The 17,698-nt window shown below is 38.6% G+C and overlaps 1 long non-coding RNA gene across 1 annotated transcript; it reads right to left on the minus strand.

Annotated features, from left to right (window-relative positions):
* Window positions 1–4,115: 4,115 nt before the first annotated feature.
* On the minus strand, window positions 4,116–6,407 carry LOC136251000 (uncharacterized). Its single transcript, XR_010698875.1, has 4 exons — window positions 6,262–6,407; window positions 5,353–5,447; window positions 5,101–5,259; window positions 4,116–4,205 (listed from the first exon to the last, which is right to left on the minus strand). It is a non-coding gene; the product is annotated as an uncharacterized lncRNA (long non-coding RNA).
* Window positions 6,408–17,698: the final 11,291 nt, after the last annotated feature.

The raw sequence follows: 17,698 nt of genomic DNA on the forward strand, positions 1-17,698 counted from the left end.
GCTCCTGCTAGGGGGATCTGGGGGCATGCTCCCCCAGGAAATTTTTAAAACTATCACCTAGAAAATGCAGCCTAAAATTATCACCTAGGAAATGCAGCCTAATTTCAGTTGGGCATAGTTATCCAATATTTCAATCAATAACTACACTGAATTTGTTCATGTATAAGCATTCAATCTAAGCTTATTGGCCAGTAGCTAGATGAATAATGACCACAGTACTGATACTGTAATAGTGGTGTAGCCTAAATTGTACCACATAGACAAAAAGGCACCCACAAATATTTTGATGCATGCTCTTGCCAAGACTTTTCCGTAACACTCCGTGTTTGAGAGACTGGTAGACTTGTAGCACAGTATCTAAGTCCTCTAACCTATTTCATGCAGTACAGACTAGTGCTTAGTATAGTTTACAAGAAGTTTTGGTAAGTTTGAATGTAAGTTTTACTAGCAGACTTGCACGCATAATTGTATGGCTTCTCACACTGTTAGTCTACAACATACTAGTCAAGTTAACTGTAGCTGGGAAAATGTTGGGTGGGCCATGGCCCCCCTCCAGAGCCGGCCTTGCAATTGCAGTACATATATACATAACTCACTATGTTCCATAATAGGCATAACAAACAAAAAGGTGTGTCTTTCGTTTATGCCCACTTTATCACCTACACAAATATACACATGCATATGTAAATACTGCAAGTACAAAATACATTTGCTACCCATGCTAATATGTGCAACCAAGCAGTCACTGTGAAAGATGATGCAACCTTCAGGATTCATAAAAGTTTTAAATTAAATCAGCCAAGCATTTATTGACTGTAATCATTAATGCCAAACAATATAATAATGACAAACCTACACTGACATGATTACTATTGAAGAATCTTGGCTACTGCCTTATAGTTTCAATACATTTTAACTCTGGCTTTGTACATACATAAAAGAGTTAGCTTTATGATAGCACCTTGCACTGTATTATTAGATTTTAATATTTTGATCTAGCTAATAGAACAGGTACCCTTAGTTGAAGCTGCAAAGGCCGATATATCGGCCACCACGCATGGTTGTAAACAAAGCACTGTAATTTTAGAAATGTTTATCTTTATCCCATGGCTATGAAATCACTTACTCATGATGTAATATGATACCTAGAAATTTATTCTACAACGAAAGTACAAGGACCAAAACATGCTATGAAAACACATAAATTTCAGCTTGTAACCTTTACATACCTCTACTTTAGAACTTGATGACTCAATACCAGTTGATCCAATTTAGAGTAAATGGTCATTCTACAGACACCATGCATCACATTGACATCATTATATTACCCAGACCCAGCTACTAGCTGCAAATGAAACTGCACTACTTTGAAGTACATACACCGCTTGCTCTTGCATTAGAATTGTAGGAGCATAGTGCAGCCACTGTAGATTTAAGAGCTGAGGTCTTCTGGACCATAAATTAATAGAGCAGTGATGCATATACCAGACAGGAAAGAAATTATTTTGACATCGCAAAGAAGCACTATTCTTTTAGCTAACTACAAGTCTGTCAATGCACATCATGCTACATAGCCAGCCCCTGTGGTTGGCAAGCAATAATCAACCTTCTCTCCCCTTTTATCACAGTTGCCAAGGAGCCAATTAACTAACCCTCAATATAAACTATACCTGTGCCACCAATGCACGTATTCCAGAAAATCACTGCAGAAAACAGGTTATTTATGGCATTTCAAGTCAGCTTTAGCAATACAGTAATACATTTTTTATAGGAAAGATTTCACACAACATATATCTATATGTACATAGCCAACTTGCTAATAAATAATTGCAGTGACAATTTGGGCTTAAAGCTGCATAGTTAAAGAGGCCATTAGGTCAGTGCTAGACTGTCATAGCTAGCTAAATCACTTACATGGTACCAACTTAAGTAAATCTGACTCTAGCTACGTAGATATAGCTACAAGACACCTCTTTCCTTTACACACTGAAATCCTTAAATGAGTTATGCATGCACCAACACATGTGATTATTCAACTGGACAATTGGGTGACACCACCCTCACTGCAAATAAATACAAACACAGCTATGGTGCATGCATAGTAGTGTCCGGAAATTAGATGTAGCCCGTTGTTATGTGGTGTCTGGAATTTGAAAAAAAACTACTCCAAATAACCATTGGCCAATTTGCCATTCAATGACCAGTAAGCTCAAGTGACTCAAACCTTACGGTGGACAAGACTTAGAATGTGGCATTGTGATAAAACTAGTCACTGTTCTTCATCACTTCATAACAAGTACCTTCCCCTAGTACCCCAATGAATAAACTTTGTTTTGATATTTGGTTTTAGGGTAATGGAACTATGCAAGCCAAGTTACCTGGCCATATAAGCCTGTGTTTTGTATAAACAGATATTCCTCGAAAGTTATATGTGTTTTTAAAGGTAAATACAGCAGTCAAAGAACAAATTTCATTACTACAGCTAAGCTAAAATTTTAATAGAAACTAAGGGAGGAGGTAACTGGCTACAGTACTAGCTAGTGGGCATACCAGTTGAAGTTTAGTGATCACTGGTTTGAATGCATTCCATTTTTTCATCAAAGGTTTTTGTGCACATCTTTTCTGTTCTGTGTAACTGTTCTGTAGTCATTTGTTACACATGTTAACTTGGCTTTGCTTTTATACTCGGTGCATGCATGATGGTTAACACTCCTAACCACAAAGTTTGAATGATGTACAATGGTTAAATTATCAGAAGACTGATGTTCGACTTATTCCCATAAGCAGTTTACCTTGTAGGCATGACAACAGATTGGTCTGATATATTTACATGAATAATCATTAATAATCCCAGGGGCGGATCCAGGATCTGGCAAGGGGAGGAGAGGGGCACAAACGAATTCAGATCTATAATACTATTTAAAAAGGGAGGCCACTCTGAGTAGCTAGTATTAAGTTAGCTACAATTTGTTATAGTTGAAATATACACATAGCTGCTGCAAACAATAACTTCTCAGTAGTGTTCACTGTTGAATTGTACCATTTAGGCCATTGCATGTGCAGAAGGTTGTAAAAGCAGTTACAAAAACTTGAGCAACAACTATATAAATGGCTTGAACATCTGCCAAACGATAATTATTTTTAGAGGCACTTACTACACACGAAGGTGCTGGTGGTCAGTTTGAGTTTGGTAAACTTTGGTTTTGCAGTAAAGGGAGCAGATATGTCTTCCTTTCAAACTAAAACTATTTGATATGTCAGTGTTTCTTGAGCAATAAACTGATTTTGGCTTTACTGGCATATCAAAGTGATAGCTAGCTCTGCTACCGCACGCAAGGAAATTTTGACATAAGAAAAATTTGACGAATTCAGACTTCAGCAGATTTGACGAATAAAATGTTGATGAAAATCAAGAAATTGTAGGCAAAATCTGTACTTTAAGGGCGCTTATAAACATTTGACGAATTTAAATTTGACGAATTAAACTGATTCGTCAAATTTGTCAAGTTTTTTTGACGACAAAATTTCCTTGCATACAGTATAAGGAAATGGCACTATGAAAGGAGGGGGGAATTTGTCCCAAATGCCACATGCTGGATCTGCCATTGAATCCCACAACTATCATACCAAACTATGTGCCAAAACTTGCCTCTTTTTGTGTGCCAGGTAATTGGACAACACTTCTAGTGCTTGTAAGTGTACAAACCAAAGAAGAAGTAGGAAGAAAATAAAATTAAGCAAATTTTGGGGCTCATATCTCAGGAATTCCCTCAGTGAGTACACTCAAATTTGGTATGTGAATTATATACTTATAAATGGTTTTGTTCAGATAAGGTAACACAAAGCAGTATGTGCATGAAACTGCACTATTGTTGCTCCTGCTAATAACACACTAGTGTAGCATGCCAGCTTCTTGGGCCACTGATGTATGTGCTGTGTTGTGCAAATTATGTTAATGTTCTCAAGTTTAGTCCCTTTGTTCATCGGTATGGTGTGTGAGCAGATCAAAGGCCACTATTAGTTTGCCACATAATATAGTATCACATAATATGTACATACAGGATAATGTTTAATTAACAAACAGCATGCATGTCACTATGCATAAGAATAAACATACCCACTATATATTCTTCTGCTTGCACCACATTAGTGTGCTCTAAACCCAGCACAATCTCAAGCCTTTTTGGCTTATAAATAAGTGGCTCCTATAAATGAACAAACACATACTTATGAACCAAAGAAAGTCTACAAATATACATAAAGAAAAACAGTTTGCAACTCCATTACAAGTGACTAGAGATAGATAACGTGAACACCTACTGATAGTCTGACACGGAAAATTAAAGCAACAAAAAATCACACAAACAGCATGATGGAACACACATGACACTGTCAAATACTTAAACTAGCCAAACTAATCTTTCTAGTTTGTTCTATGATTACCAATAGATTATATGACAATCACCGAGCGATTCGGGTGCTCAAGAAAATCACTCCAAGCAAGATGACTAGGAAATACAATAAAACACTTAAAGCACTGCCTATGCTTGTGTGTACGAAAAATACAGCACTCGGGGTGTGTCTCGAGGCAAGTATAGCACTCAGCATTGCCTCGTGCTGTATTAGCCTCTCAACATGCCCCGTCGTGTTGTATTTTCTGTACACACATGCAGAGGTGCTTTAACCATAACGTTTATATACTGAGGTAATCTACAACCATATGGAGTGGGGGACTAGAGAGAATAGGTATATGTAAGTTAGAGAAAGCTTTGCATGCAAATGCTAGACATGAACAGACATGCATAACTTTTGCCCCTAGCAACTTGGATTTTACATAATTTGAAGGCATGAATACCTAAAGTAATCCCTACCTCCAAATTTCAAAAGGATAGCATGTAGATCATGAGATAATGTGTAAACCACAAATTCAAATCTCATGCCCTATTATATGCTATCATTTTGAAACTTGGGATAGACATTGACACCTACAAAATAATAAGGTTGCTATAAGGGCAACGGTTGTTATTCATGCAATTTGTCCATTACACATTAACTAATTGGTTACACCTGACATAATGTATACAACATAACAAAAATTACCAGATTTTCTTCTTTCACTGCTAAGGTTTTAGGCAAAGATTTAGGTCCTGTACTTCGCTTCAGTTCATATACTCGTCCAAAGCCACCATTTCCAAGCTTATCTCCCTGACTGTACTGTGTGTACTCAGTTGAAATTACTCCAGTCCTTTCTTTATATTTCTATTAAGAAAAATGCACGAGATACATAGATATTATGAACATGCAGTTAATTCTCTGTTGGTATTTTATTTACTACAAAATGATGAAACTTACAGAATAAACAACCATCCATTTGAAAGTTGAAAGAGGCTTTGGTAGTTTTGGATGAACAAGAACAGCATACTCTCCTTTTTTCAAGCATTTCTTTCCTAAGGTGAGTTGTATACATGTCAATATAACAGATTTTTGTTGTGCTTTGTACAATGGGCAGGACTATAGTATGTTCACGTTGAGCTGAATCCTGAAAAACAGCTAAAAATTAAAAGTGGATTTTTACTCAACAGAGTTAACATTTCAGCTAACCAGATGATTATTAGTAACAGCAAAGGTGTCAACAACAGACACGTACGGTTTGGCTCCATTACAAGTTTGGGAAAGGGCTGTAATGGACACTGTACTTATATGGCTTCCCCATAGGAAATGTATTGTGAAAATTTTGATTGGCCGTAAATATCATGTCAAACATTTGAACTAAAAGATTTTGAAATATTTTTAGCTGATCAAGCAGTACTACAAATGAGCCAAATTTCAAGATCGTGTGTAATTGCATCCATGACTTATTAGATGTTTTTGAGGATTCAGCTCAACGTGAACATACTATAAGTTGATAGCAAAGCAAAATGGTCACCAGTAACGTTGATAGTTGGGGTGTGTATTGAGGTACGTAAGTAATTTTCTGATATGCCTGGTGCCATTCTTTCCTTTGTGCATGCAGTATGCACATGAATTATAGAAAACTATAGCAAGTATTCATAAGAAAAAGTAAGAAAGGAAAGAAATAAAAGTAAGGACTAGCATTTTAAGGAATTAATGCCTGCAGCTTTTACACAAGCAGAATTAACTGTCTCTAACTATCACAATATAATTATATTAATTTGCATGATCACCATGATGCATTTCTTATTATAGTGGGATAGAATTCACAGAATACAACTGTATGGCTACTATGGAAGTCATACGTACCAAGGATTAATACATTTGGTGGAATCTTGGTCACACTGTTTGGTACATGTTAGACACTTTACACTTTCATCCATAGAATCCACTGTTTCAAAATATTCACTGTGTGAAGTGTAGAAGGCGTCATAGCGGGTTAGTTCATCATTGGCTTGCTCCTTTTGATCCTATTAAAAACAAATGTGCAAAAATATACTTGCCATAGCTCCTATAGGTGCATTTATAGTGTATATATGCACACCAAATCAACACGAGTTTCAGTTGTTCACCTTCCGAGATTCTGCAAGAAAAGTTGATAGTATCACAAACAGGCTACGACAGTTTTGATAGGAATCTTACCAGATATCATAGGCTGATAAATGTTTCTTTCAACTGTATCATGTTCTGTGGTTTGTGGTTGTATAGGATGTGCATAGTCAATGAGCTCTTCACTTGCTCCTGTCTTAGAATTTCGTAGGGGTAAACTGAAAAGAATCAAAGGTACCAATAATGATTACGTATGTTCTACAAAATTATACCATGTAACCTAAAAAAATTGACTGGTATATACAAAATGCTGACATTATAGCAGGAGGATGTTTGTAAAGTGGACATTGTACCAGCGTCTTCAAGGCATAAATACATACTAGGAGGTGTTAGAATAGAGATTTCATGAATTCTTGATGCAGTGGGAAAGTCAAATTTGTTTATGTGATTGTTTGCAAATATTTAAAACCGGCATTGTTCAACCTCGAAAATATTTCTCCCCAAAATATTTTGGCTACACACGATCCCATTTATTGATTTGCTAGTTCCTATGGTATTTAAGCTAAATTGCTAGAATAATACTAGTCAAGGTTAATGTTAAAATTTTGAATTTGTATGTACAGTACACTACTGATGTAGTAGGTGTGGCTGCATGCTGTTTATACAGTGATGCAAGGTTCCCACAAAAATTCCGCTGCCACTATAAACATTAGACTCGCACAATTTACAGTGCTTTATTAATCTGCTCGAATAACATAGCTAGCTCTAGGGTGTTACAACTCGCCGCACAATTGGCAGTAAGCCAAATGGCGGGTACTGAGCAGGCTAGCTATAGTCATGTAGCTGGTGTCCTCGGATTTGCCAGGAGCAAGGTTGTTGTTGACATACTGTATAGCTGAATCTCTGTCTGGTACATTCACTAGTTTTCTGCTGCTTACATTTCTTCCAAAGTCACCGTGAACTCTAAGTCCTTCTCAGTCTGCCCTTCTGATGCATCCTCCGCACTATTTGGAAAAGTCTGGGCTACATTGAAGTCGATCTTACAGACCACATTCAGCGGGCTTGTGTAATAACCCGAGATTAACTTATCTCGCTGCGACTGCGAAATAACAATCTTGCCTGAGTACCAGTAGTTCGCCATTTAAAATCGTGTATCCAGTATCTATGACAACTAAAGAAACACGTGATCGTAGATAAAATGGTTGCGTCGATCAAGGACCAGTGCACAGTTCAACTTGTAGACTACATAAGGAAAGAGAGAGACAGAGAACCATCTTTTAATAAATAAAGTATTTCTTGGTCACACACACTGTGACACAGCCACAGATGGGGTTAATAAACCCCACTAGTGGGTGTGGCAAGGAAATGAAAAACTCACAAATTGATAAGTACAAATGATGGAGTGAAAGTTAAGACATTCTCTCACCATGAATATTCATTTTTATTATTACCTAGCTAGTTCATCCTAATTGGTAGGGGTGGCACCAAAAGGCTAGGCCTGCATGAGGGTGCTGCTTCCCCAAAATATTACATAAAAAGGCCCAGTACATATATATAGGTTACTACAGCACACAAAATTACACAGAAAGCAAGAAAACACAACATGTGCACACACATACACACGCACAAGACAAAGTAACACTGAGAAAGCTTACACAGAACAGGATTTACAGTGTGACAAAAAGCCGCAATGATAAAATGTTACTGTAAATGGAATTTTGTATTAATAATATCGTATAGTAGATTAACTGAGAGATAATCACAGTGTGAGTTTAAAGATGGCCATCCTAACTGCTCCAAACATTGATCTGATGATTTGGTCCAAGAAAACACAGACCACGGCACCCACTACCACATAGCTACCCAACGAGCAGCATGACATTGGATGCTTTCCAGAAACTGAATGTTCTTTTGAGAAAAAAGGGTTAATTCTATAGCTGACATCCATACTCCAACAAAGGGCAGACAACACATGTATAGGCAGTGAATTTAACCTGTGGAGTGGGACCCCTGCGCACCCCATAGAGTGTGGCGTAGATAAATGAAACACTTGGTGGCCTTAGCATACAATGTTAGGATCAACATAAAGTAGTAGTGATATGAAGCTCCTAATAGCATACTGAGGTGGACCATGCACCGGAGTAGCACAGAGTAATCAGAGAACACTTGTTTGTGATGCACAGAGCCTCACATTTAGGTGGACAAAGAGGAAGTTGCCAGTCATCTAACCAGAAATAGACACTATTCAAATCTTCTTGCAGTAGATCACAGTCACTACCTGATTTAGTCTCTTTATACAATGCTAAATCATCATGCAGTGAAAACAGTGGCGGAGGAAGTAGTTGATATGAGGGGGGGCTGACCCAGACTTATTTCTATAGTTTGGTAAGGTAAGACCCCAAAAAAAAATTTAAAAAAATAAATAAATAAATAAATAAATAAAAAAAAAAAAAAAGGTCGCAACCAACTGACAAGAGCTTTCCACCTGACCAGCTACCATTTCTAGCTGATAAACTACATAAAAATCCTTTCATAGCTCGCTACACACTGACTACTTTATTAGAGTGACTGCTCTATAAGAGTATCTCGATCTTTATCAAGGTTTTCAGCCCCACTCCAAGAAAGATAATTTCGGTGTGATATCATTCTGAGGGGGGCTTTAGCCCCCTAGCCCCCCCCCCCCCCCTTTCCGCCGCCTATGAGTGAAAACATTAACCTCAGAGTGAGATACAACTTCATGTATGTAAATTATTGGTGTACAAAAGAAAATAGTGGTCCAAGAACTGAACCCAGAAGCACCCAAGAGTAAATTGGTAACCAATCAGAGTAGCAGCCATTCACCACCACCCGTAATTGGTCAGAAAATCTCTCAACCATTTCAGAAGTGACCCTGTAATCCCTATTGCATTGAGCCTAAGAAGCAGGTACTTGTGAGGGACGGAGTCAGAGGCCTTTGCATAATCAAGGAATATGCAGTAAGTGTAGTACAGTGTACTCCGATGTTCAAGACAAAGGTGGTGTTGTGGGTGATGCTCAGAGTGGTTTCAAAGTTATCTATGTGGCACAGACAACAATCAGTCAAGTTTGGCGGTTCCCAGGGGTTCTGTTAATTAGCATTGGTGTGCCACAAGGTTCAATATTAGGCCCCTTATTGTTTTCCGACAATTGTGGATCATGCTGAAATCAATATGTAGCTATGCCAATGATACTGAATTGCACTGTTGTGGGGAAATCCTACAAAACGTTCAAAACAACTTTCAGTCTGATCTTCAAGGTTGGTTGCAAGCTAATAAACTGCAGCTAAATGTTTCTAAGTCTGTGATAATGTTATTGGGCTCCTGGCAGAAATTTCCCAATCACAGTGTGGCACTGTTTATCAATGGCATAGAAATACCTGCGGACATATAAATGTACCACTTTCACACCTCAGATCAAAGGAAGCCAGTGCATATATATCACATATTGCACTGGTTCAGAAAAGTAAACGAGATATATGCACTGCACCAGTACGTATATCTCGTTAAGCCTATATGCTTTAACAAGATATACACACTGTACCAGTACGTATATCTTGTTAAGCCAGTGCGTATATCTCGTTAACTTGAGATATTGCACACCTAGTAGGAGTGCACACTATATCCAGAAATCATTAGATTTCTTGTTATACTTTATCTAATCAAAAACAGCCAAGCTGTAAAAAAAGGTAAAAGGCCATGATGAAAAAAGATGTGAAATCCAAGGTGGCGGCCAAGAAATGGCTGTGATGGTAGATTAATGGTTAAATTTTAATAACAACATTTCAGGTGAATTTGGTGCCAAGACCAAGCGGCACAAAATTCACCTGAATTGTCGTTATTAAAATTTAACCATTAACCTACCATCACAGCCATTTCTTGGCCGCCACCTTGGATTTCACATCTTTTTTCACCATGGCCTTTTTGGGGGCCGCACCTTTTTTTACAGCTTGGCTGTTTTTGATTAGATATCACTTCTTTTTGTATTTGTATACTGCAAAGCCGGCCTATGGCTGGCTTTGGGGCTTTTTAACCCATGTGTTTTTTTCTTTACCACAGGAAGAAAAAAAGAACTTAAAGAAGATTTGTAATACTTCAATTATTTTTAATTTTATTAGTAATTATACAAATTATATACATACATTTATTACATGCCCATTATTCCCCACAGGATATTTTTTTGCAGCTGATCTCTCTACTGGGTGACTTGAAATGTAGCTGAACTATATACAGGATGGTTTCTTTGTAGCTGAACTCTCTACAAGGTGGCCTCTTCTAGCTGGTCTCTCTACAGGGTGATTTGTTTGCAGCTAAACTCTCTACATGGTGGTTTCTTTGTAGCTGAACTATCTACATGATGGTTTCTTTGTAGCTGAACTCTCTATAAGGTGACTTCATCCTGCTGAACTCTCTACAGGGTGATTTTTTTTGTAGCTGAACTCTCTACAGGGTGATTTGTTTGCACTCAACTTTGCAGCTGAACTCTCTACATGATGGTTTCTTTGTAGCTGAACTCTCTACAAGGTGACTTCGTCCAGCTGATCTCTCTACGGGGTGATTTGTTTCTAACTGAACTCTCTACAGGTGATTTGTTTGCAGCTAAACTCTCTACATGGTGGTTTCTTTGAGGCTGAAGTCCCTACATGATGGTTTCTTTATAGCTGAACTCTCTACAAGGTAACTTCTTCTCTACAGGGTGATTTGTTGTAGTTGAATTCTCTACAAGGTGGTTTGTTTGAGGCTGAACTCTCTACATGGCGATTTCTTTGTAGCTGAACTCTCTACATAGTGATTTGTTTGCAGCTGAACTATCTACATGATGGTTTCTTTGTAACTGAACTTTCTACAAGGTGACTTCTTCTAGCTGATCTTTCTACAGGGTGAATTGTTTGTAGTTGAACTATCTACAAGGTAACTTCTTCTAGCTGATCTCTCTACAGGGTGATTTGTTTGTAACTGAACTCTCTACATGATGGTTTCTTTGTAGCTGAACTATCTACAAGGTGACTTCTTCTAGCTGATCCCTCTACAGGGGGATCATTTGTAGCTGAACTTTTTATGTGGTGGTTTCTTTGTAGCTGAACTCTCTACAAGGTGACCTCTTCTAGCTGATCTCTCTACAGGGTGATTTGCTTCTAGCTGAACTCTCTACAGGTGATTTTTTGCAGCTAAACACTCTACATGGTGGTTTCTTTGTAGTTGAACTCTGTACATGATGGTCTCTTTGTAGCTGAACTCTTTACAAGGTGACTTCTTCTAGCTGATCTTTCTACTGGGTGATTTGTTTGCAGCTGAACTCTCTACATGGTGGTTTCTTTGTTGCTGAACTCTCTACAAGGTGAATTCTTCTACCTGATCTCTCTACAGGGTAATTTGTTTGTAAGGCCACTACAATGAGATAACTTGTTTCTCATCAACTTCTCATAGAGTAACACATGCGGGCGGGCGGGTTATCTCATTATTGCACAAACCATAGCTATAAATTGCAGGATGTATATATTTGTACAAAACCAGTATAATAATCCTTTATTTTAGGTTATTGGCTGGGTGCACACCAAGCACTGGTGCACACTAAGGGTAAAACTCCGACTGAGTTCACATAAACTTCAACTTCAGTAACAAAGCTTTCAAGTCCTTTACGAGACTTCCACCAGTCTTGGGGTCATGTATCATACCCCAGTACAGCAGCGGTGTTAGCACGTGTAGGCTAGTCAGTTTTATTAGGGGGAGGGGCTGTGCAAGCTTGTGGCAGAAGTAGCAACACTAAAGCTACTATGACTCTTCAGTAAAATATGATGGCCCTCCTCCACATAGGGCATGCAGGTCACAGTACCAATGCTAGTGTATATACACTGTAGCACTCACTGTTGATTCCTTGGTGGTTGTTGATGCTCCAGAAAGCACTCTAATCAACACAGAAGTAAAAAAAAGCCTCAAAAATAGTGTCTGTATCTCAATGGGATTGCAGTTTTCCATAGAAATAGTGCTTTTCTATGTGATAATTAAATCCACTAACACTACACTCAAAAAAAGCCATGTTGCAATCTCGTGCAATAATGAGTTTGCATGGGTAAAAGAAAATTTTGGTGCGGGCGGTTGATGAGAAACAAGTTATCTCATTGCAGTGGCCTAACTGAACTCTGTACAAGGTGCGTTTTTGTGGGTGATCTCACTGCAGGTTGATTTGTTTGTAGCTGAACTCACTAAAGGGTGATTTGCTTGTAGCTGAACTCCTTGCATTGTGTCTAGTTTCTAGCTGATCTCTCTACAGGGTGATTTGTTTGTAGCTGATCTCTCTACAAGTTGATTTGTGTGTAGCTGATCTTTCTACAGGTTGATTTGTTTGTAGCCGATCTCTCTACAGGGTAATTTGTTTGTAGCTGAACTCTGTACAAGGTGCTTTTTTGTAGGTGATCTCACTGCAGGTTGATTTGTTTATAGCTGAACTCACTAAAGGGTGATTTGCTTGTAGCTGAACTGCTTACATTGTGTCTAGTTTCTAGCTGATCTCTCTACAGGGTGATTTGTTTGTAGCTAATCTCTCTACAAGTTGATTTGAGTGTAGCTGATCTCTCTGCAGGTTGATTAATTTGTAGCTGATCTCTCTACAGGGTAATTTGTTTGCAGCTGAACTGTCTATAAGGTGATTTGTTTGTAGCTGATCTCTCTGCAGGTTGATTTGTTTTAGCTGAACTCTCTACAGGCTGATTTACTTGTAGCTGAACTCCTTATATTGTGTCTAGTTTCTAGCTGATCTCTCTACAGGTTGATTTGTTTGTAGCCGATCTCTCTTCAGGGTAATTTGTTTGTAGCTGAACTCTCTATAAGGTGATTTGTTTGCAGCTGAACTCTCTACATGGTGGTTTCTTTGTTGCTGAACTCTCTACAGGGTGATTTGCTTGTAGCTGAACTCTCTGCAGGGTGATTTGTTTCTAGCTTATCTCTCTACAGGTTGATTTGTGTGTAACTGGTCTCTCTACAAGCTGATTTGTTTATAGCTGATCTCTCTGCAGGTTGATTTGTTTGTAGCTGATCTCTCTACAAGTTGATTTGTTTGTTGCTGATCACTCTAAAAGTTGATTTGTTTGTAGCTGAACTCTCTGCAAAGTGTTTTGTTTGTAGCTGACCTCTCTTCAGGGTGATTTGTTTCTCTCTACAGGGTGATTTTTTGTAGCTGACCTCTCTACAGGGTAATTTGCTTGTACTTACATTGTGTCTAGTTTCCAGCTGATCTCTCTACAGGGTGATTTGTTGTAGCTGATCTCTATACAAGTTGATTTGTGTGTAGCTGATCTCTCTGCATGGTGATTTGTTTGTAGCCGATCTCTCTACAGGGTAATTTGTTTGTAGCTGAACTATCTATAAGGTGATTTGTTTGTAGCTGATCTCTCTGCAGATTGATTTGTTTTAGCTGAACTTTCTACAGGGTGATTTGTTTCTAGCTTATCTCTCTACAGGTTGATTTGTGTGTAACTGATCTCTCTACAAGCTGATTTGTTTGTTGCTGATCGCTCTAAAGGTTGATTTGTTTGTAGCTGAACTCTCTGCAAAGTGTTTTGTTTGTAGTTGATCTCTCTACAAGATGATTTTTTGTAGCTGACCTCTCTTCAGGGTGATTTGTTTCTAGCTGATATCTCTACAGGGTGATTTTTTGTAGCTGACCTCTCTTCAGGGTGATTTGTTTCTAGCTGATCGCTCTATAGGTTGGTTTGTTTTAGCTGAACTCTCTACAGGGTGATTTGCTTGTAGCTGAACTCCTTACATTGTGTCTAGTTTCTAGCTGATGTCTCTACAGGGTGATTTTTTTATAGCTGATCTCTCTACAAGTTGATTTGTGTGTAGCTGATCTCTCTGCAGGTTGATTTGTTTGTAGCCGATCTCTCTACAGGGTAAATTGTTTGTAGCTGAACTCTCTATAAGGTGATTTGTTTGTAGCTGATCTCTCTGCAGGTTGATTTGTTTTAGCTGAACTCTCTACAGGGTGATTGCTTGTAGCTAAACTCCTTACATTGTGTCCAGCGTTGAAACCGGGTCACTACTGCTGACCCGGATGACCCACTGACCCGGATAGCAATCCGGGTCAGACCCGCATTTGACCCGGATGTGACCCGGATTGACCCGGATTAAATTAAGCCGAGGCGCGCGATAAGAGCTATGTTTCGGGTATTCTCGAGCGACTCAGGCGGCGTTTTGAGCTTTCGATTCGTGTTGAGTAAACGAGTAGTTATGTGATAACTAAGCCGGTAAGTTTATAATTTAAAATTAGTCAGTGGGTTTGGTTCCACGTAGCTGTGAGTTTACAGACAGCAATTGGGTGTGGCTTCGTACATACTTAGTATTGCAATTTCCCAATATATTAAAATGGGTGTGGCTCACAAAAGTACTTATCCTGCTGCAAGACTAGACCTAGACTATATACAACTCATACATTAATCGATTAGTGGGCGTGGCCCCACGTAAGCTTGCAGACAGAAACGGACACAGTTTCATGCTACAGACTGTACTTACTAATAAATGGGCGTGGCTGAGCGTATGTTTGTAACGCGATAAGTGGGCGTGGCTCACGAAAGAGCTACGCGACTAGCGTTTATAGGTTCCACGTCGTCAAACGATCAATTTCGTTTCTCACGTGATCCAATCCGGGTCAGACCCGGATAATTTGTAAACCGGGTCAGACCCGGATGACCCGGAGAAAATGTGACCCGGTTGACCCGGATGACCCGACCCGGTTTCAACGCTGATTGTGTCTAGTTTCTAGTTGATGTCTCTACAGGGTGATTTTTTGTAGCTGAACTCTCTACAGGGTGATTTGTTTCTAGCTTATCTCTCTACAGGTAGATTTGTGTTGATTTGTTCATTGCTGATCGCTCTAAAGGTTGATTTGTTGTAGCTGAACACTCTGCAAAGTGTTTTATTTGTAGCTGATCTCTCTACAGGGTAAGTTGTTTGTAGCTGAACTCTCTCCACAGTGACTTGTGTGTAGCTGAATTCTGCGTAGCTGAATTCTCTAGAGAGTGACTTAATTGTAGCTGAATTCTCTACAGGGTGCATGACTTGTTTATAGCTGAACTTTCTTCAGTGTGACTTGTAATATTCTGAATCTCTATAGTGATATATTTGCTTAACTCTCCACATGGTGACTTGCTTCTTGCTGAACTGTCTATAAGATTAACTGTTTGCAGCTGAACTCCCTACAGAATAACTTGTGATGTAATAAAATTTTATAACGGAGTAAATAAATTAGCCGAATAATGCTCTATTAGGGTGACTGTTCTATTAGAGTATCTCGATCTCGCATTTGCTACACGGAGTTGGCTTTAGAATCATAACTCAGTGGTTTGTAATCCGATTCTTCTGTACTACTGCAAGGACTTTCTATGAAGATTATTCCAGCTATACACCGATTTTCAGCTCATTGCTCTAAGCGGTTTGCCTAGTAGGCGTGAAAACTAATACTTTTTTATTCATAAAAATCGATCGCGTAATTGTGACACAGGTTGGGTTTTGTGTCATATCTCCATGGTCTTTATCTCGATTCCTTTCAAACCACCAAAAGGCACTCCTACGATGGTTACTCCATCTACATAGCAATTTTCAACTCATTCCATGAAGCGGTTTAACCTGTAGGCGACCTGGTAGGCGTGACAACAAATCGATCTTGTTTTACGCGAATAATCGATCATAACTCCTGAACCATTCATCGGATTTGTACCAAATTTGATGCTATGATTCGCCATTGGACTCCCTTTCTGTGTGCCAAATTTCATGGCGATCGGAGTACGCGTTTGCTTGTTTAATATAGCAATTTTTGCCAGTGTGCGAAAAGACGAAGAAAAAAAAAGGAAGAAAAAAAAACGAAACTTTGGCAGCTCGTATCTCGAGCAATTTCCTTCAAATTTGGAATGTAGACTCCCCTGGCTGGCGGGCAACTGTGTAGCAAATTTGGTTTCAATCGGATAAGTGATCACTGAGATACAAGGGTGTGGAAATGACGTTTTCGTTCTTCCTGTCAATATGCTCACGGGTGTGGCGCGCCGGCTTCTTGGGCCGCACGACACACTACCGTGTGTCTTGATCTCTCTTCTGATATATAGGGAAGCAAGCAAGCTGTGATTGTGGTTTTGAATTTTAATACATCAACAGTAGTTTGTTTTTTACTTTTGTAAATGTAGTGATTAAAGTAACACAATTAACACTAGTCTCTTAACATCGCTATATTAGCAAAAGTAAAATCATGGCCATCGGGCTATCAGGCAAAACACTCTTGCACGTAGTATAACTATTACATATATACATATGCAACAAGGACCCGGATCAGCATTGGAGGTGTACAAGATCGAGATACTCTAATAGAACAGTCACCTAACTACTCTAATAGATATATTATATTATCTATGTTAATGGTAAAGCTCTTGTTTCTGCAACAAGTACTTGGTGTTATCTTGGTATAATCATATACCAGACCTTAACTTAGAAATTACATGCCAACTAATAGCATGTGATGAAGAGGATTAGATGTAAGATGTATATATAAGTTGAATTGTTTGAACCTTATTTAGCTTTTAAAAATGCCTGTATTTGATTATTGCGATGCTGTATGGGCAGTTCTGCTACTTCACTATCTAAATCCTTGGAATGTTTACATTCCCATTTTTACAAGGCATTTCTGTGTGTAACTCCTTTGTTAAAGCTACTTTGATGGAAAGGTGTAATTTTCACACTGCTGTGCAGGTATTTAGAGTTCTTCACAAACTTTGTCCAGCATATTTAAGAGATTGGTTCATCTATATGCAGAAGCTATATACAGGCCACAATGGACACAACAGGCATTGTTTGTTTATCCCACAAATATACTGTGCTTTTGCAATTTTCTGAATGAACTACATTTTAGGCCTTGTATGTTTTCTGCTGTTATGTATATCTAATCCAAAACAGCCAAGCTATAAAAAAAGTGCATGCGCTCGCAAAAAGGACGTGGTGAAAAAAGTTGTGAAATCCAAGGTAGCAGCCAAGAAATGACTGTGATGGTACGTTAATGGTAAAAATACAATTCAGGTGAATTTGGTGCCACTAGCTAGGGGTTTTGATTTTATCAATAATTATATAAAATTACATGACATGATGCCATATCTTTTCTACAGGATAACTTGCTTGTAGCTGATCTCCACTGGCCATGTAGCTGA

This window comes from Dysidea avara, chromosome 3, assembly GCF_963678975.1.
Source record: "Dysidea avara chromosome 3, odDysAvar1.4, whole genome shotgun sequence".
Classification (NCBI taxonomy): domain Eukaryota; kingdom Metazoa; phylum Porifera; class Demospongiae; order Dictyoceratida; family Dysideidae; genus Dysidea; species Dysidea avara.